Source organism: Phocoena sinus, chromosome 5 (assembly GCF_008692025.1).
Source record: "Phocoena sinus isolate mPhoSin1 chromosome 5, mPhoSin1.pri, whole genome shotgun sequence".
Taxonomy (NCBI): domain Eukaryota; kingdom Metazoa; phylum Chordata; class Mammalia; order Artiodactyla; family Phocoenidae; genus Phocoena; species Phocoena sinus.
In genome coordinates this window covers 105,550,784-105,563,198 of record NC_045767.1, presented here as the reverse complement: position 1 = coordinate 105,563,198, position 12,415 = coordinate 105,550,784, and the positions used below count along the sequence as shown (strand labels likewise).

The 12,415-nt window shown below is 41.8% G+C and overlaps 1 pseudogene; it reads left to right on the top strand.

Moving 5' to 3' along the window:
* The window catches only part of LOC116753992, a 69,731-nt pseudogene extending 60,067 nt beyond the window's left edge, over positions 1-9,664 (top strand).
* The last annotated feature ends 2,751 nt before the right edge of the window (positions 9,665-12,415 follow it).

Here is a 12,415-nt window from a genome sequence, read left to right as displayed (position 1 = left end):
TCACCTGTCTATCTATCATCTATCTATCTATCATCTGCTTTATTCAAAACCTACTGATTTAAATTTAACCTCATCTGAAAAATACCTTAACAGTGACATTTAGACTGATGTTTGACAAAATCTGGGTTATTTAGTCTAGCCAAGTTGACATATAACATATGTCACTCTATACCCATGTACCTACCTCAGAATCTCTATCTCTGTCCCTGATAAGGCTTTCATTTCATAAATATTGAAGTCTTTCTTGAATCCTCTATTTCTCTCACACTCAACATCCAGATAGTACTTTGACTCTACTTTTACAATATATCCTGCACAAAATGTTATATATGTTGCCATGAGTAGCATCTGGACCACCATCGTCTCTTGCCTGGAGACTGTTAATAGCCTCTTAATTAGTCTCCTTGTTGCCTCTAAAACCTGTTTTGCAAACTGCAGCCACTGTGATTCTAAAGAAATGAAAAGTTTCATCTTCCTTTCAATCCTCTAAAATAAAATTGAAAATTTTGCTATAAGCATATCCTTACTAGTCTGATCTCTAATAGCCGCTCTAACCTTTCAAATTCTCCATCCCTGCGGGCCCCGTCAATATTCTCTGTAAACACAAAGATATTTCTTGAAGGTGCAAAGGTGCACCCACCAGGGCCTTTGTACCTGCTGTTGCCGGAGACTTGAATTCTTATCCCCAGATTCTCACATGATCTGCCCCCTCACCCCACTCAGGTCTTTGATGAACTGACCACACCAACTATTTATTTATTTTCTTTTTTAGGGGGTCTGCCTTGGGTCTTATCTGTGGCATGTGGGGGCTCTGTTGAGGCGTGTGGGGTCTTTCATTGTGGCAGGGGCTCTTTGTTGTGGCGCATGGGCTCCAGAGCATGTGGGCTCTGTAGTTTGCAGCACGTGGGCTCTCTTGGTTGTGGTGTGCAAGCTCAGTAGTTGTGGCGCACAGGCTTAGTTGCTCCGCAGCATGTGGGATCCCAGTTCCCAGACCAGGGATCAAACCCATGTGCTCTGCATTGGAAGGCGGATTCTTTACCGCTGGACCACCAGGAAACTCCCTGACCAGCCCATTTAAAGCAGTTCTCCCTGATGGTCACTATCTCTTGACCTTCCTCACCTTTTTTATTTTTGCATCCCATCCTTTCATGCCTTTTCCTTAGAGGAATTCTCCTGCTATCACAGACCTGACTGATCTCTCCAGCCTCTGAAATGCCTTTTAAAGTGAATGTTATACATAATGGAGCAGTGTTAACCCTAAAACCATATAAGATTTTACTTTTTTACCCCCCCGACTCTTATTTCTATCTGATGTTATTTGATGTAATTCTGTATTTATTTATCGTTGTCTTTCTTCCTCATTAGAATGCAAGCTCAGTGAAGTCAGACTTAATCTGCATTTACTTCCCAGAGCCTAGAATAGTGTCTGCGCATAGTAGGTGTTCAATAGTGAATCAGAGCCATGTCCCAAGTCATGTCTTGTGGCAGTAAATATACATTAATCAGCTGCTGATCAGTCCACAGAGTAATAACATCCCTCAAAAAATCAAAACCAGGCTTCCCTGGTGGCGCAGCGATTGAGAGTCCACCTGCCGATGCAGGGGACACGGGTTCGTGCCCCGGTCCAGGAAGATCCCACATGCCGCGGAGCAGCTTGGCCTGTGAGCCATGGCCACTGAGCCTGTGTGTGCAGAGCCTGTGCTCTGCAACGGGAGAGGCCACAACAGTGAGAGGCCCACGTATAGCAAAAAAAAAAAAAAAAAAAAATATAAAATCAAAACCAAATTTCCCAAGGGAAAGAGACACTCCAAGGGGGAAAAAAATCTGTAAATAGTCCTGCTTATTCATTTGTGGAGCACATCTGTTCTGTACACTCCTTATCTGCAAAGCCCTATTGTGGATGTTGCATAAAGAAGGGAGAACAGAGTTAAATAAGGAATTTATTGTGAATAAAATGTCTATGTATATAATTTTGGATAATGGCAAAATTTATAATCCAAAATAGTCTTAAGACTTTTATTTTTGTCTTTACTAAGGCTTTAAACCAAGGATGTTTTCTTTTCTAGCCAAATATACTCTTTCCACAAACTCCAGTTAATATGGTGTCCATCAGCTTGTAATTATGGTGGAGGCTCTATTTCATACAGTTTGCTGTCATGGGGAGCTGAGAAAAAGTGTCAGTAGATAGAGGAAGATATAGGGTCAAGGCATTAAAAAAATTAGTTTTAGCATATTTAATGCTGGTGGGAACGATAGAGAGGAAGTCTACCTTCCGAGCACCCCAAGCTGTCATTTCCTGTTTTGGGGATGTGTCCTGGACACATAGCCTTCTCCAATCACAGCATCTCCTTTTGTGTCTGCTCTTAAGCTGAAAGGGTCCTTAGGGATTGTTCTGTCCCACTCCCTGTGTTTTACAGATAAGAAAGGCAAGATGCAACGATGCCCATACCGTCATCTCTTTCCTTAGACTGACACTGTCGCTTCCTAGCTGGGCTCCACATCTCTTACCCTCCCAGTCATCCTCCACACTGAAGCCAGCAATCTTCACAAACCACAGATCTTGTACTGTTCTGCTCCTACCACCAACTAGGGGCCCAGGATTTTAGACTCCAAGTTCCAATGACCATATATTCCACTACACTTAATTAACATGTGATTTGTGGGATTTTTGTTTATGAAAATAAAGTTGTAGATTAAGTTGATACATGCTAACTTGGTTGAAAAGAAAAAAAGTATGGTCTAATATGGTATGGCTCTCACTGGTTCTAGAAATGTGCTGTGCATTAGAATAACCCAGGAAGCTCTTAAAAGTCCCAATGCCTGGGCTTCCCTGGTGGCGCAGTGATTGAGAATCTGCCTGCTAATGCAGGGGACACGGGTTTGAGTCCTGGTCTGGGAAGATCCCACGTACCGCAGAGCAACTAGGCCCGTGAGCCACAACTACTGAGCCTGCGCGTCTGGAGCCTGTGCTCCACAACAAGAGAGGCCACGACAGTGAGAGGCCCATGCACCGCGATGAAGAGTGGCCCCCGCTTGCCACAACTAGAGAAAGACCTTGCACAGAAACGAAGACCCAACAGAGCCAAAAATAAAAATAAATTAATTAAAAGAAGGCTCAACATTAAAAAAAAAAAAAAGGTCCCAATGCCTGATCAAAGTTCCCATCTGATCTGGCCTCTGCCTAATCTCTTCCTGGCTCCCTGCTCTGGAACACACCAGGTTTCCTCCTGCCTCAGGGCCTTTGCATTGGCTGCTTACCTCTGCCAGGATATTTTCCCTCCTGGATTGTATATTTAGACCTGAGTTTCTCTTCAAAGAGATCTCATCACTCTTTAGTTATCTTTCTTTGACCCAAGAGATTACCTGAGGATGATTTGTTATATGCTGTCCTAGGACTGTCTTACCGACTTTCACTGCAGTTACATCAGTGTATAATTATGTGCTTACTCTTTTGGGTGATTAATGTTCCTCCTCCCTACCAGACTGAGAGGTGCATGAGTGTCATTGTTTGCACTTGTAACCTCAGTGCTTACTTAACAGAATTGCTTTTTAGGCACTCCATAAATTTTTGTCAGGTGAATGAATGAATAATGAATTGCCATGAAGAGGTCTGAGTAGTTTCTATGAGACAGATTAGACATAAGGGAAATAATGCATTTACCTGATGATTATTTCCCAGTGTACCCTTTATTTTTCTGTATCCTCCTATAAGTTTCACCAGTTCCCTGCAAGATTCACAAGGAATTGACTATTTATTATTAGGCAGAAGTGTTTAATGATGTTGGTAGTTACTTAAAATGAGATTCAGCATGAAAAGTATATCTATTTTTTACTTTGCTTTGTTAAAAACCTTGTATACTCAGATCTTAGACCAAATATTTTGGTTTGTGTTTCCTTTGAGAAAAATGATCTATCCAATATGTATAATGAAAATATTATAACTGTTTATTATGATGCTCAGATAATTCCCATGGTCTTCTATTTTCTAGTCATCTTTCTAATATATTTTTCTCTTATATTAATTAAATATAATTAATTAATTATAATTAATTAGGTTCTCTTATATTAATTAAATTTCTCTAAGAAAATTTTTTCTCTTATATTAATTAGTTTTATATCAGTATTTCAGAAAATATAAAATTATGAAATTTTCATTGAAGATAAGTTTTGCACATTAGTGGATCTCACTAGCTTTTTATCTTAGGCATCTTTCAGGATTGTTATCTCTTCTTATTTCTTTTGACCTGGATTTTGTTATTAATTTGTTTGGTGGCTTTTCTTGCTGAGTCACATTGTGCAATTGGGTCTCATGCATTTTTTAAGCCCTTGGGTATAAGGAGAGGTTAAATCCCGTCAAGAAGAAGAATTTTTTTGGTAGTGTTTAACACTTGGTAGTGTTTAACACTTACCCTTCTTGAAAAACAATAAAATGTGCCACTGCTTTCTATCCTTTACCCCAGTATGATACATTCCTTGAGCAACTGGTAGTGTTGATCATATTTGTAGCTGATAGTTTTACAGAATTTTAAGGCTCTTGGGGCCTCTTGAGAGCATCAAGATGTTGGTGGGATGAATCTGACTGTCCCACCTGGGGGCAGCAAAGCCAGGTTTCAAGCCCTCATTTTCACACTTAGTAGTTATATGAGCTGGAATATTCTGAGTCTGTCTTCTCATCTGTAATAAACAGTAAACAGCCACAAAACTGAGTGTAGTTTAAATGAGACAATACTTCACAGTGCTAGGAGAACAAATCTGTTGGTCGTGAATCTTCTTTTCATATTATAGCTGATGAAGCCCAGATCCAGACAAATCTGGGAGATTTAAGCCTGTGTAAATACACTGGCAGAGCTGCGGGCCCAGGTCTTCTACACTGCAAGTTCCCATTCCACTATATTTAATTGATAAGTGATTGTAATTTTTGCTTTTAATGAAAATATAATTATAGAATGGGTTGGTAAATGCTATGTTGGTTGAATAGAAACAAAACCCTGTATGGTCTAATATAATGATTTCCACTGGTGCTTGAACCTTAGTGCACATTAGAATCATTTGGGAAACCTTTAAAAAATCCTAATGTCCAGGCTATACCCCATTCCAATTACATCACAGTATCTGAGGGTGGAACCCAAGAATGATTTTTTTAAATGACTTCCTATGCAATTTTGTACACATAATTTGCCAAAACGCAGCTGAGAATACTCCAAACCATCTCTAGAACAGTTTTTAAAGGTCTGTTCTTCTGTTAACAGATCATATATCTTGGGGACTGTGTTAAGTGCCTCTTTATGGGTTTGTTTTCTGATATATTTTCCCTTCTTCCTATTGAAATACACCACAGACCTCACATCTTTTGGTCACTTCATCCATGTCACTAACCTGAATGCTGCTGCATCCCAAAGAGGTCAATGCCTTATTTGCGAGCATCTCTAGATGTCTCTTAACAATGCATCCTGCAAAGATAACAGAGAAGGCTCTTCTTTCAATAGCACCTGGTGTCCACATTTAATTCAGCAGGCATTAATGACTTTTATTTTAATCCTTTAATTAAATTTTTCCCTCTGGTATAAATCTAGGCTTTCTGGAACGAGGGGTGGGAGTCTTCGAGGAGACGGTACTGCCCCTTGCAGATTTAGCCAGAGATTTGTGTGGGGACACGCCTGGGTAGTTTATATATGATAGGGTGATGATATGGAAGAGTCTACTTCAGCCTTCTTCGTTATTTAAAATATGAACTAGACCATTGATTTTTCAGTTGTTTTCTTTCCATACCTCAGAATTTCCTATAAGGGACTGAAAGATGCCAGGGTTGCTTATGTGTTACTGTTTCATCTCTGACAGTTTCTACTTCTCACAGAGGATCAGAGCAGGGCTGGAAACAGCTAACTTTATTTTTATTATCTACTGTAAAATGAGAATGTGATGTAAATGTGCAGACAGTGTTTACCAGTTGAGGTCCTGAGGGAACGATCCATATATTTTCTTTTTTTTTTTTAACACCTTTATTGGAGTATAACACCTTTATTGGAGTACAATTGCTTTACAATAATGGTGTGTTAGTTTCTGCTTTATAACAAAGTGAATCAGTTATACATATGTCCCCATATCTCTTCCCTCTTGCATCTCCCTCCCTCCCACCCTCCCTATCCCACCCCTCTAGGTGGTCACAAAGCACCGAGCTGATCTACCTGTGCTATGCGGCCGCTTTCCACTAGCCATTTTACATTTGGTAGTGTATGTATGTCAATGGCACTCTCTCACTTCGTCCCAGCTTACCCTTCCCCCTTCCCCGTGTTCTCAAGTCCACTCTCTATGTCTACGTCTTTATTCCTGCCCTGCCACTAGGTTCACCAATACCATTTTTCTAATATTCCATATATATGTGTTAGCATGCGGTATTTGTTTTTCTCTTTCTGACTTACTTCACTTTGTATGACAGACTCTAGGTCCATCCACCTCACTAAATAACAATTTTGTTTGTTTTTTATGGCTGAGTAATATTCCATTGTATATATGTGCCACATCTTCTTTATCCATTCATCTGTCGATGGACACTTAGGTTGCTTCCATGTCCTGTCTATTGTAAATAGTGCTGCAATGAACATTGTGGTACATGACTTTTTTTGAATTATGGTTTTCTCAGGGTATATGCCCAGTAGTGGGATTGCTGGGTAGTTCTATTTTTAGTTTTTTAAGGAACCTCCATACTGTTCTCCATAGTGATTGTATCAATTTACATTCCCACAATTTATTTTTAATGAATGGAAAAGCTTTCCGTATAGAAAAGCAAAGTAGGTACATGTGATTTTATGTAAGTTTTGTATCATCTGACTCTGGGAAAATCTATTGCCTGACTGATGGGCTCCAGGTGGTACTGGGTGACCATGCCTATAATCCTCGTGGCAGACAAGAGAGAGCAACAAGGAGAAAGGAGGTCAGGGAATGAGGAGAGGAAGCCTTGCGAGGCAGAAACTATGAGAGTGAGAGTGCAAGCTCCCACCTGCACCTAAACAGGCAGTGTGCCTAGGGCCAAGGGCAGAATTCTATTTTTTTTTTTTTTTTGCGGTACACGGACCTCTCACTGTTGTGGCCTTTCCCGTTGCGGAGCACAGGCTCCGGACGCGCAGGCTCAGTGGCCATGCCTCATAGGCCCAGCCGCTCCGCGGCATGTGGGATCTTCCCAGACCGGGGCACAAACCCGTGTCCCCTGCATCGGCAGGCGGGCTCTCAACCACTGCGTCACCAGGGAAGCCCCAGAGGCAGAATTCTTTAACAGCAGAAACTCTCCCACTCACCCTACAAACATAATAACATTCTGTGTGTTACTTCTTCCCTTCCTTGAAATCCCTTCAATGGAATGTCTGTTTGCATTCTCATGCCGGGGGTCATAGATGGACGGACAAGCAGGCCATGGAGAGTAAGCACATAAAAGAGGAGCCACCTTTGATTATCTTTTTTACCAGTTTCTTGGTTTCATTTTAAAACTGCTTTCTCTGGTAAAATAAACAAAAAAACTTACATGCTATCTAATATATATGTATATATATATTCAGATCAACCAAATCACCCCTGGCCATTAAAGGAGAGACAGCTGCTGTGGTCAGATCGTCCTCACATCCTCAGTGCCTGTTTTCTGTAGGAACCTTCCATGAATTCTCTGCTCTTCATTTATGACCATGTTTTCCAAATGTATAGTGTCTACAAAAGGTATGAAAAGTTTAGGACTTATGATAATAATATTCAGTATTGACAGTACCCACACTGAGCCCTTCATTGCTCATTGCTTTTCTCACTGACCGTGGAGTTTGAGGGTGACAGGGGAGGACCTTCAAGAGACAGAGGAGGGCTTCCCTGGTGGCACAGTGGTTGAGAGTCCGCCTGCTGATGCAGGGGACACGGGTTCATGCCCTGGTCCGGGAGGATCCCACGTGCCGCAAAGTGGCTAGGCCCGTGAGCCAAGGCCACTGAGCCTGCGCGTTTGGAGCCTGTGCTCCGCAATGGGAGAGGCCACAACAGTGAGAGGCCCGCGTACCACAAAAAAAAAAAAAAGATGACAGAGGAGTGAGACATGGAGATCACCTTTCTCCCCAAAAATACATCAAAGATACATCTACATGTGGAACAACTCCTACAGAACACCGACTTAACACTGGTAGAAGACCTCAGACTTCCCAAAATGCAAGAAACTCCCTACGTCCATGGCCACGTGGCTGACAGGGTCTTGGTGCTCTGGCCGGGTGTCAGGCCTGAACTTCTGAGGTGGGAGAGCCAAATTCAGGACATTAAGCCACCAGAGCCAACTTGGCCCTATGTAATTTCAATTGGTGAGAGGTCTCCCAGAGATCTCCGTCTCAATGCTAAGACCCAGCTCCACTCAATGACCAGCAAGCTCCCATGCTGGACACCCCATGCCAAACAACCAGCAAGACAGGAACACATTCTCACCCATTAGCAGAGTGGCTGCCTAAAATCATAAGGTCACAGACATCCCAAAATACACCACCGGACATGGTCCTGCCCACCAGAAAGACAAGATCCAGCCTCATCCACCAGAACACAGGCACCAGTCCCCTCCACCAGGAAGCCTACACAACCCATTGAACCAACCTTACCCACTGGGGGGCAGACACCAAAAACAATGGGAACTACGAACCTGCAGCCGGCAAAAAGGAGACCCCAAACACAGTAAGTTAAGCAAAATGAGAAGACAGGTGTCCGAGTGCCAGTGGAAGCTGAAGGGGCTGGAGGTGGCCAAGGGTGAGGGCAGCTGTAACGGTTACAGGCTAAGGCACAGCAGCTGCGCAAGGAGGAGTGAAGCTGGGAGCAGAAGCTAGAGGAGATGCGCAAGAAAGAGAAGAGCATGCCCTGGAACATGGACACGCTCAGCAAGGACGGCTTCAGCAAGAGCATGGTCAATACCAAGCCTGAGCAGGCGGAGGTGGAGTTGGAGGAGGTGAGGGAGCAGAAACACAAAATCTTCATGGAAAAGTATGAGAAACAGATCAAGCACTTCAGCATGCTCCGCTGCTGGGATGACAGCCAGAAGTACCTGTTGGAGAACGTCCACCTGGTGTGCGAGGAGACCGCCAACTACCTGGTTATTTGGTGCTTTGACCTAAAGGCGGAGGAGAAATGTGCACTGATGGAGCAGGTGGCCCACCAGACCATTGTCATGCAGTTCATCCTGGAACTGGCCAAGAGCCTGAAGGTGGACCCTCGTGCCTGCTTCTGGCAGTTCTTCACCAAGATCAAGACTCAAGACTGCCAACCGTCAGTACATGGAGGGCTTCAATGACGAGCTGGAGGCCTTCAAAGACTGCGTGCGGGACCAGGCCAAGCTGCACATCAAGAAGGTCATGAAGGAGTACGAGGAAGAGGAGTGCAAGCAGCAGCTTGGTCGAGCAGCCTGGACCCCATTGAGGTATACGAGTCCCTCCCTGAGGAACTCCAGAAATGCTTTGAGGTGAATGATGTGCAGATTCTGCAAGATGCTGTCAGCAAGATGGATCCCACCGACATGAAGTACCACATGCATCATTGCATCAACTCCAGTCTCTGGGTCCCCAACTCCAAGTCCAACGAGGCCAAGGAGGAGGAGGAGACGAGTCCCAGGGACCCTTTGCTGGAAGCCTCCAAGCCAGGTGATGAGAAAGATGTCAGCGCATGACCCACCTCAGCTGCTGCCTGACTGCCTGCAGGTCCCTGTGTGCCCCTTTTCAGAAAACAAAAATAGACAACATCTCCCTAGCTCCTGGCTTCCTCCACTTCTGCTGCTCCCCCACCTAGCCTGTAGGGGCCTGCCCAACCTCTCCACCGCCGCCATACCCCCAGTGCTCACCCAAGTCTTTACTTTGAGTCAAGGGACTTCACTGCCTGCAGCTTGCCCCACTTCAGCATTATGCAAAAGGCTCGGGGATCCAGGGACGGGTAGAGGTTGCCAGCCTGGTCCACAGGGTAGGGATGGGGTCCCCAGCAGAGGAGCTTGCTCCAGTCACTGTGGGCTATGTTTTCACTGTTCATCCACACTGACTATTCTATATAGTAAACAGTAATTATCTTCGAATATACAACAGATGAAGGAGCAAAGTAAAAACTCACCAGACCAAACAAATTAAGAGGAAATAGGCAGTCTACCTGAAAAAGAACTCAGAGTACTGTTATTAAAGATATGCAAAATCATGGAAATGGAATGGAGAAAATACAGTAAACATTTAACAAGGAACTAGAAGAACTAAAGAGCAAACAATAAAGAACAACAGAAAAATGAAATTAAAAATACTCTAGAAGGAATCAATAGAAGAATAACTGAAGCAGAAGAATGGATAAGTGACCTGGAAGATAAAATAGTGGAAATAATTGCCACAGAGCAGAATAAAGAAAAAAGAATGAAAAGAATTGAGGACAGTCTCAGAGACATCTGGGACAACATTAAACACACCAACATTCGAATTATAGGGACCCCAGAATAAGAAGAGAAAAAGAAAGGGACTGAAAAAATATTTGAAGAGATTATAGTTGAAATTTTCTCTAATATGGGAAAGGAAATAGTCAATCAAGTCCAGGAAGTGCAGAGAGTCCCATACAGGATAAATCCAAGGAGAAACACACCAAGACACATATTAATCAAACTAACAAAAATTAAATTCAAAGAAAAAAATTAAAATCAGCAAGGGAAAAACAACAAATAACACACAAGGGAATCCCAATAAGGTTAACAGTTGATCTTTCAGCAGAAACTCTGCAAGCCAGAAGGGAGCGGCAGGACATATTTAAAGTGATGAAAGGGAAATACCTACAACTAAAGTTACTCTACCCAGCAAGGATCTCATTCAGATTCAAGGGAGAAATTAAAACCTTTACAGACAAGCAAAAGCTAAGAGAATTCAGCACCACCAAACCAGCTTTACAACAAATGTAAAGGAACTTCTCTGGGTAGGAAACACAAGAGAAGGAAAAAACCTACAATAAAAAACCCAAAACAATTAAGAAAATGGTAATGGGAACATACATATGGATAATTACCTTAAATGTAAATGGGTTAAATGCTCCAACCAAAAGATGTAGACTGGCTGAATAGATACAAAAACAAGACCCATATATATGCTGCATATGAGAGATTCACTTCAGACCCAGGGACACATACAGACTGAAAGTGAGGGAATTGAAAAAGATAGTCCATGCAACTGGAAATCAAAAGAAAGCTAGAGTAGCAATTCTCATATCAGACAAAATAGACTTAAAAATAAAGACTCTTACAAGAGGCAAAGAAGGACTCTACATAATGATCAAGGAATCAGTCCAAGAAAAAGATATAACAATTGTAAATATTTATGCACCCAACATAGGAGCACCTCAATACATAAGGCAAATGCTAACAGGCATAAAAGGGGAAATTGACAGTAACATAATCATAGGGGACTTTAACAACCCACTTACACAAATGGACAGATCATCCAAAATGAATATAAATAAGGAAACAAAAGCTTTAAATGATACATTAAACAAGATGGATTTAATTGATATTTATAGGACATTCCATCCAAAAACAACAGAATACATATTTTTCTCGAGTGCTCATGGAACATTCTCCAGGATAGATCATATCTTGGGTCACAAATCAAGCCTTGGTAAATTTAAGAAAAATAAAATCATATCAAGTATCTTTTCCAACCACAGCACTATGAGACTAGATATCAATTACAGGAAAAAATCTGTAAAACATATAAACACATGGAGGTTAAACAATACACTACATAATAACCAAGGGAACATGGAAGAAATCAAAGAGGAAATCAAAAAATACCTAGAAACAAATGACAATGAAAACATGATGAACTAAAACTTATGGGATGCAGCAAAAGCAGTTTTAAGAGGGAAATTTATAGCAATACAATCCTACGTCATGAAGCAAGAAACATCTCAAATAAACAATCTAAGCTTACACCTAAAGCAATTAGATAAAGAAAAACAAAAAGTACCCCAAAGTTAGCAGAAGGAAAGAAATCATAAAGCTCAGATCAGAAATAAATGAAAAAGAAATGAAGGGAACAATAGCAAAGATCAATAAAACTAAAAGCTAGTTCTTTGAGAAGATAAACAAAATTGATAAACCATTAGCCAGACTCATCAAGAAAAAAAGACAGAAGATTCAAATCAATAGAATTGGAAATGAAAAACGAGAAGCAACAACTGACACCGCAGAATTACAAAGGATCATGAGAAATTACTACAAGCAACAACATGCCAATAAAATGGACAATCTGGAAGAAATGGACAAATACTTAGAAAAGCACAACCTTCCACAACTGAACCAGGAAGAAACAGAAAATATAAACATACCAATCACAAGCACTGAACCTGAGACTGTGATTAAAAATCTTCCAACAAATGAAAGCCCAGGACCAAATGGCTTCACAGG